The sequence below is a fragment of the Cetorhinus maximus genome, chromosome 28 (genome assembly GCF_964194155.1).
Source record: "Cetorhinus maximus chromosome 28, sCetMax3.hap1.1, whole genome shotgun sequence".
Classification (NCBI taxonomy): Eukaryota; Metazoa; Chordata; class Chondrichthyes; order Lamniformes; family Cetorhinidae; genus Cetorhinus; species Cetorhinus maximus.
Genome location: NC_135906.1, coordinates 4,240,971 through 4,249,782, shown reverse-complemented (window position 1 = coordinate 4,249,782; position 8,812 = coordinate 4,240,971). Strand labels below are relative to the sequence as shown.

The window sequence follows — 8,812 nt, the reverse complement described above, 5'->3', positions numbered from 1 at the left end:
AACACAAGATGATGATCAGCAGTGAGAAGGCAGGTGGCAGCAAGGATAAGTACAGGTACGACACAGCGAACAGCCTTAGATCCTGTTAAAATGTTGAAAATGTTTCTCCCCTTCTCGAAGATTATTTCCTTCAAAATTTTAGAAATCTTTCAGCTTCAACCAGAAGTCACACACAAGCCAAACAACAAAACCACCTGCGTGCACAGCACAGCACACCATCTGCCAGCCTGCAATGATGTCGGCTCTCTTTTAATCACCTTTTCCCCTCCCATCAGTCCTATTCAGCAGGCAAGCAAAGGAGCGCAGAAAATACATCTGCACGGCTGTTTCTAACTTCTAGAAAGGGAACAGCCTTATCCTAGGAAAGTGAAAAATACCTATACTGTCACAAAGTGATGAACTTGAACTGCAAAACACCACGCTTACCTGAGCTTGTGTCACAGTTTTTGCTGTCTATCTCAGCCAGTATTCTCAGTCGTCCATCCTGGCTTCTTGCTCTCTCTGCAGCTTTCAGATGCCTCCCCTTGGCCGGCCTCAGTGCTCGGTGATAGATCAGCGCTCGGTATTATTTCTGTCCTCAGTGGTAACTGCTAGGGGAGAAAGGCTTGACTTTTTCAATCACCTTTTACCTCAGTAAAATCCAAGTAGAACCTAAAGTGGCAATGCTTCTCCCTCTCAGCACCCAACATGTCTTGCCTTTTCTTCAGGTTGGATTTGAGGAAGCACTACAGTTGCTGCCTGGCTGCCATTTCAAGTACAGAGACAAGGGGCAGCCCCATGACCCCTCCCCCGACTCCTGCACAATATGCAAATGTAGCACATTGTCTGAGTGCAATTTGGGAGCTGAAGACGGTTTCACAGTGGGATACAAGATATGAGGAGAGGTTTCCTCACAGACACACCGCCACATAAGCCCCTTTAAATTTGCGCGGCTGTGCAAAAAGTTTAATGGGCCCGCACACTTAAACAAATCGGTCACGCACTGTAATGACTCGCCTCATTCAGTTCAACAGAAATTAGGATCATGTTTTTAACCTGTGCCCTAGTTTTAAAATATTTTGTGTTCCATATTTACTTTCTCAATTTGTTATTAATTTACTTTACATTGCTTTATATTCTATTTTGTCTTGGACATGCATCACGGTTCGTTCAATCTCACTGGTTAAGAAAATTAAAATATTTAGTTTGATCAGGGTCTTACACTTGTCAAGAGGAGCCCTTTCAAATACTGGCCTGCTTTTGGAGGCCTGAAGTCACTGGAGCTGCACAAGTCAAGACGACTGAAGGCCTGATTCGCTGTGTAATATACTTTGCAGCATCTTGTTGCACTAGCAGGCAGGAAGGAGTTTTCAGCAATGCAGTTTAAAGGCTTGATACACTAAGTACACTTTCATTTCAGGTTTGTCATTTCAGGACGCTGCGTGTTTTTTTGCTCTGTTTTCTGACTCTGAAATTCTAATTCAGACTGTGGAGAAGAGCTGTTGTTGCTGCTGTTGGTTTTCTTTGTAACTGTTGTCGTTTTTTTGTGGAAAAATATACCTTATCCATAAAATATCTGAAAGAACATTACAAAACATTTCAAAATGGCCATCGCAAAAAGTGCAATCATATTCCAGTTTTTCAAATAGATCATGTCGCACCCTGCGACGCTTCAATACGATCAATGAACATTACAGACATTTCAACATGCTCATTACAGGCAGTCAGACAGTGCAATAGTATTCAAGTTATCTACATAGATCATGTTGCACTCTGAGGTGCTTCAATACAATTGTGATAAATGTAATATTCACTGCATACATTCAATGTGAGTCTTTCAGGCCGAGGGGTCCATACCTTTCCCAGTCCCTCGGTGCACTATGGCTGAAAGGTCTTAGACAGCGACCGTTCCCCACTGCGCATTTGTGGCGGCTGCCCCAAGCTTTAGTGCGTCCCTCAGCACGTAGTCCTCGGCCTTGGAATGTGCCAGCCAGTCTGCAACACTCTGCTGGGGACAACTCATTGCACTGGAAGACCAACAAGTTTCGGGCAGACCAAAGAGCGTCTTTCACCGAGTAGATGATCCTCCACCTGCTTGTCTCGATGTGCGTCCCTGTCCCTGGGATCAACACGTAGAGCACAGAGACCTGTGTCACAGAACTGCTTGGGATGAACCGCGACAAAAACCACGGCAACTCTCTGCAGACCTTCTTTGCAAACGCACATTCCACAAAGAGGTGAACAACGGTCTCGTCCCCACGACAGCCACCTCGAGGTCAACATGCAGAGAGGGTGAGACTTCAGGAAGGATCTGACGGGGAGGGCATTTCTCACCACCAGCCAAGCTACGTCTTGGTGCTTGTTGGAAAGTTCTGGAGACGAGGCATTCTGCCAAACGACCTTGACAGTCTGCTCGGGGAAACATCGCACAGGATCCACCATCTCCTTTCCCCGCAGGGCCTATAGGACGTTACGTGCCGACCACTGCCTGATGGACTTGGGGTCAAAGGTGTTTTTCTGCATAAAGTTTTCCACCAGGGACAGGTGGTACGGCACGGTCCAACTACTTGGAGCGTTCCGCGGCAGCGTGGCCACACCCATCCTTCGCTAAACCGGGGACAGGTAGAACCTCAGCACGTAGTGACACCTGGTGTTTGCGTACCGAGGGTCTACGCACAGCTTGATACAGCCGCACACAAAGGTGGCCATCAGTGTGAGGGCGATGTTGGGCACGTTTATTCCCCCTTTATCTAGAGGCTTATACAGCGCGTCCCTGCGGACACGATCCATTTTCGACCTCCAGATAAAGCGGAAGATGGCTCGGGTGATCGCCGTCGCGCCGCAGTCTGGAATGGGCCAGACCTGCGCCATGTACAGCAACAGCGAGAGTGCCTCACACCTGATGACCAGGTTCTTACCCGCAACGGAGAGGAAGCGTCGCTCCCAGATTCCCAGTTTCCTTTTCACCATAGACACTGGATCCTTCCAGTTTCTAACGCATACCCCGGTCCCTCTGAACCATATCCCCAGCACCTTCAGGCCGTCAGCACTGACGGTGAAGGGGACAAAGGATCGGTCAGCCCAGTTCCCAAAGAACACGGCCTCGCTCTTCCCACGATTTACCTTGGCTCCCGAGTCCAGTTCGAACTGGTCGCAGATGTGGATCAGTCTGCACACCGACAGCGGATCAGAACAGAAGACGGCGACATCGTCCATGTACAGGGAGGCTTTGATCTGAGTGCCTCCACTGCCTGGGATCGTAACTCCTCTAATGCCCGGATCCTTCCTGATGGACTCAGCAAAGAACAGGCGAGAGAGGACAGCCCTGCCTGACTCCAGATTTAATTGGAAAGCTATCTGATTCCCACCCATTGATTGAGACTGCGCTACTGATGTTAGTGTAGAGTAGGATCCAACTGGATCCAATTGCGAATTCCCTCCCCAAACACCATTTTGAGAGCACATCCACCATGTAGGTGTGCGATATTCTGTCAAAGGCTTTCTCCTAATCCAGGCTGATGAGGCAGGTGTCCACACCCCTGTCCTGCACATAGGCAATCGTATCCCTGAGCAGCGCCAGGCTGTCAGAGATCTTCCTGCCCGGCACAGTGCAGGTCTGGTCAGGGTGTATCACCAATTCCAGAGCGGATTTGACCCGATTGGCGATGACCTTGGACAGAATCTTATAGTCCACATTCAACAGTGAAATGGGTCGCCAATTTCTAATTTCCTCCCTTTCTTCCTTGTGCTTGTACATGAGGGTGATGATGCCTTTCCTCATGGATTCTGACATACTGCCGGCCAGGAGCATACTCTCGTACACCCCTAGCAGGTCTGGGCCCATCCAGTCCCACAGAGCCCAATACAACTCCGCCGGCAAGCCGTCGCTTCTGGGGAGATTTACTCTTCTCGAAGGACTCAAGGGCCTAAGTCAGTTCGTCAGGAGTTCGCGGTTTGTCCAGCCTCTCCCGTGTACTGTCGCCTAAGACCTCCGTGATAGAGGACAAGGAGGACTGGGAGGCCGTGCTGTCCGTCGGCTTCACGTCATAAAATCCGGCATAAAAGGATTTGCTGATCCTCAAAATGTCGGACTGCGCTGACTTTACTGATCTGTCTTCTTCATTCAGGCTGCTGAACACAGAGCTCTCTCTCTGTTCCTTTTGGAAGAAGAAACGTGAGCACGTCTCATCCTGCTCCACGGAGCGGACTCTGGAACGGAAGATGTTCTTGGAGGCAAAGTGCGAGGCTTGCTGGCTCTTCACCTCTTGGAGTTCTTCCTTGACATCGACCCCCACCGACTGCAGCCGGAGCAGATTCTGCATGTTTTTCTGGAGTCGGGACATTTCCCTCTCTTCCTTTCTAGCTTTCTGGATGCTTTTGAGGATGAAAAACCTCTTGGTGTTTCCCTTGATCGCTTCCCACCAGTGTGTCAGGGACTCAAAGAGGGGTTTCATGGTTCTCCAACCTTCATAAGCCCTCTTGAGCTCCTCAATGTTCTCTGGGGTCAGCAGTTGCACGAATAGCTTCCATGCCCCCCTGCCCACCCTCAGGTCCTTCTCCAAGTGGCAGTCCGCCAGTAGGATGCAGTGGTCAGAGAAGAACACCGGCTTGACCTCGGTGGATCTGACTGTGAATGCACGGGACACAAAGAGGAAGTCTATCCTGGAACGAATGGACCCGTCTGGCCGCGACCAGGTGTATCTACGCTGCGCTCCGTCTGCAGGGTTGCTGAAGACGTCGTGCAGCTTGGCATCCTTAACTGTTTCCATCAGGGATCTGGACGTAGCGTCCAATCTGCTTCCGGCCCTGCCGGATCGTCCAGCCGCATCGATGATGCAGTTGAAGTCCCCGCCCAGAATGACCGGCCTGGAGGTCGCCAGCAGCAGTGGGAGCTGCTGAAAAACCTCCAGCCGCTCAGCTCCTTGTGACGGGCCATACACGTTAATTAACCGGAGTGGAGCGTTCTTGTACATTACGTCTGCTACGAGGAGTCGCCCGCCCACCACCTCCTTGACCTCGGAGACGGTGAAGTTGCCTCCCCGCAGCAGAATACCCAGGCCGGAGGAACGAGAGTCGTTTCCGCCCGACCAGATCGATGGCCCGTGGGACCACCACCGTGACCATTGCCTGTAGGAGCTGAACTGGATAACCTCACTTATCCACGTTAAACTCCATCTGCCAAATTTTGGCCCATTCACCTAACCTGTCCATATCCATTTGTAAATTTCTCATTTCTTCACTGCAACTTACTTTCCCACCTATTTTGGTGTCATCTGCAAATTTAGCTATGGTACCTTCTACTCCTGAATCCAAGTAAATAGTTGGGGCCCAAGGACCGAACCCTGTGGCACCCCACTAGTTACAGCTTGCCATCCACAAAAGACCCATTTATCCTGACTCTCTGCTTTCTGTTGGTTAGCCAAAGCTCTATCCAAGCAAATATATTACCCTTAGCTGCGTGTGATCTTATCTTGTGTATTAATCTTTTGTGCGGCACCTTATCAAATGCCTTCTGGAAGTCCAGACATACTACATCTACAGGATCGCCATTATCCACTTTGCTTGTCACATCTTCAAAGAACTCTAGCAATTTAGTCAAACACGATTTAGTCTTCATAAAGCCATGCTGACTCTGATGGATTGCATTTTGACTTGCATTTTAGGAGGGTAGTGAAGGCATTGGAGAGAGTGCAGAAGAGGTTTACGAGTTTGGTTCCAGGGGCGAGGAAGTTGAGTTATGAAGTAAGATTGGAGAAGTTGGGACTGTATTCCTTGGGGAAAAGAAGTCTGAGAGGAGACTTGATAGAGGTATTGAAAATCATGAGGTATCTGGAGAGAGTAGATAGGGAGAAACTGCTTGCACCGATGAAAGGATCGAGAAGGAGCGGGCACAGGTTTAAAGTAACTAGCAGAAGAAGCAAAAGTGATAGGAGCAGCGAGTGGTCAGGGTCTGGAATGCACCGCCTGATAGCGTGGCGGAGGCAGGTTCAATTGAAGAGGGAATGAGATGATTATTTGAAAAGAAAGCATGTGCTGGGTTACGTGGAGAAGGCAGGAGAATGGCACGAAGTGAAATGTTCATTGGGAGAGCTGGTGCAGTCACGACGGGCGGAATGGGCTCCTTGTGCAGTGTAAGGATTGTGTGAACGTGGATGTAGACGTTTCCGAGTAGCTGTGTAAAGTGTGTGAGCTTTGAGGTGTGAGTTTTGACTGTTGCTGTATCAGCAGCAGCAGCAGCAGCGGGCGGAAGCGGCAGCAGAGAGCTGGTTGAAAATGTTGTGAGGCGAAAGGTGCAGCTGAGAGAGTGTTTGAGAGGTGTATTTGCAAGTGAAAGATGTTTTTGTATGAGTGAGGTAGAGTGTTTGTGAGATGAGAGTGGTGTCTGTGAGCGTTGGGTGAGCGTGCGTGTTTTTTGTGTGTAGATGGTGCGGGTGAGTGAGAAAGAAAGAAAGTTGTGTTTTGAAAGATGTGCATGTTGAAAAGTAAAGAAAGCAGATGTTTGTAAGAAAACTATTTTTAGCATTGAAAATCCCCTGGAAAGGGGTGGTGCACCATTCCCAGAGATACTGCAATACCGGGTCGATGCGTGGAGTGGACGGAGCAAGCCCCTATTCCATCTCCCTGTTCCAAAAATCAATTTAATATATGGTCCCCAGATAAGGGACGTATCAGATATTAAACTGATAAGAACAGATTTTTTTTTTTTTTGTAAAAATATACTTTATTCATAAAATATCTTCAATCACATTCAAAACCATTTCAAAAACAACATTACAAGGGTACAATCCAGGTTAAACTTTTACAAAATGTATCACCAGGTGCATCAGTACAAACAATATTACAATCATTTACAGCCTTTCATTTTGAGCTGTACAGCCCGAGGGGCTCTAAACAGTTCCCAGTCTCTCGGTGCGCTGTGGTAGAAAGGTCTTAGACAGCGACCCTTCCCCATTGCGCCTTTGCGGCAGCTGCCCCAAGCTTTAGTGCGTCCCTCAGCACGTAGTCCTGGACTTTGGATTGTGCCAGTCCGCAACAATCGGTCGGGGACAACTCTTTGTGCTGGAAGACCAACAAGTTTCGGGCAGACCAAAGCGCCTCTTTCACCGAGTTGATGATCCTCCAGCTGCAGTCGATGTTTGTCTCGGTGTGTGTCCCTGGGAACAGCCCGTAGAGCACAGAGTCCTGTGTCACAGAACTGCTCGGGATGAACCTCGACAACAACCACTGCATCTCTCTCCAGACTTTCTTTGCAAAGGCACAATCCACAAGGAGGTGAACAAGGGTCTCTTCCCCACCACAGCCACCTCGAGGGCAACGTGCAGAGGGGGTGAGCCTCCTGGCGTGTAGGAAGGATCTGACGGGGAGGGCCTTTCTCACCACCAGCCAAGCTACGTCTTGGTGCTTGTTGGAAAGTTCTGGCGATGAGGCATTCTGCCAAATGACTTTGACAGTCTGCTCGGGGAACCATCCCACAGGGTCCACCCTCTCCTTTTCCCTCAGGGCCTCTAGGACGTTACGTGCTGACCACTGCCTGATGGACTTGTGGTCAAAGGTGTTTTTCTGCATAAATTTTTCCACCAGGGACAGGTGTTGCTGTACGTGGCGCAGGTCTGGCCCATTCCTCACTCCTGCGCTGTGGCGATCACGCCAGCCATCTTCCGCTTTATCTGGAGGTCAAAAGTTGATCCTGTTTGCAGGGACATGATGTAAAAAAACTCTGGATGAAGGGGGAAAAAACATGCCCAACATCACCCTCATCCTGATGGCCACCTTTGTGTATGGCAGTATCAAGCTGTGTGTAGACCCAAACACCAAGCGTCACTACGTGCTGAGGTTCTACCTGTCCCTGGTGTTGCGAAGGATGGGTCTGGCCACCCTGCCGCGGAACGCTCCAAGTGCCGTATCACCTGCCCCGTGTGGAAAAACTTATGCAGAGAAACACCTTTGTCCGCAAGTCCATCAGGCAGTGGTTAGCACGTATCACCCTAGAGGCCCTGCGGGAAAAGGAGATGGTGGATTCCGGCGGACGGTTCGCCGAACAGACCGTCAGGGTCATTTGGCAGAATGCCTCATCACCAGAACTCTGAAGAGAGTGGCCGTGGTTCTTGTCGAGGTGCATCCCGAGCAGTTCCGTGACACAGGTATGGACTCTGTGCTCCAGGGGCTGTTCCCAGGGACACACGCCGAGACAAACATCAACTACCGCCGGAGGATCCACTCGGTGAAAGACACTCTTTGGCTGTCCGAAACTTGTTGGTCTTCCATTGCAAAGAGTTGGCACATTCCAAGGTCCAGGACTACGTGCTGAGGGACGCACTAAAGTTTGGGGCAAAGGCGTAATGGAGAAAGGTCGCTGTCTACGGTTGCGCTAGATGTGTCGTGTAACTGGCAGGTAATGGAAAATTTCGAGAAACACTCAGTCACAAGGGAGAACACGTGACAGGCATGAGAGACAATCCATGAGTCTTTGTAGCTGAGTTTCCGTGTGAGCAACTAGCTCACAGCGCAGAGGAGTTCTTCGATCGAGGCCTGCTGTATTTTTGTCTTTGCTTTCAGCTTGAGCAGTCAAAGAACAAAGAAGAAAAAAAAGTACAGCACAGGAACAGGCCCTTCGGCCCTCCAAGCCTGCGCCGATCGGTCTGTGGAGCTTGCCAGCTGACCAGGTATGCAGCTAAAGTCCTTCCACATCTACAGGGAAGGCAAAGTCAGCAGCGTTTCTCCCAGAGTGTAGAGAGTCCTTGGAACTCTCTTCCTCGAAAGGTGGTGGAAACAGAGTCTTTGAATATTTTCAAGACAGAGCTGGATAGATTAACAAGGCGGGGTTGGAAGGTTA

At 49.8% G+C, this 8,812-nt stretch overlaps 1 pseudogene; it reads right to left on the bottom strand.

The window, feature by feature from the left end:
- Window positions 1–6,520: 6,520 nt before the first annotated feature.
- Window positions 6,521–6,697, bottom strand: LOC144669069 (U2 spliceosomal RNA; annotated as a pseudogene).
- Window positions 6,698–8,812: the final 2,115 nt, after the last annotated feature.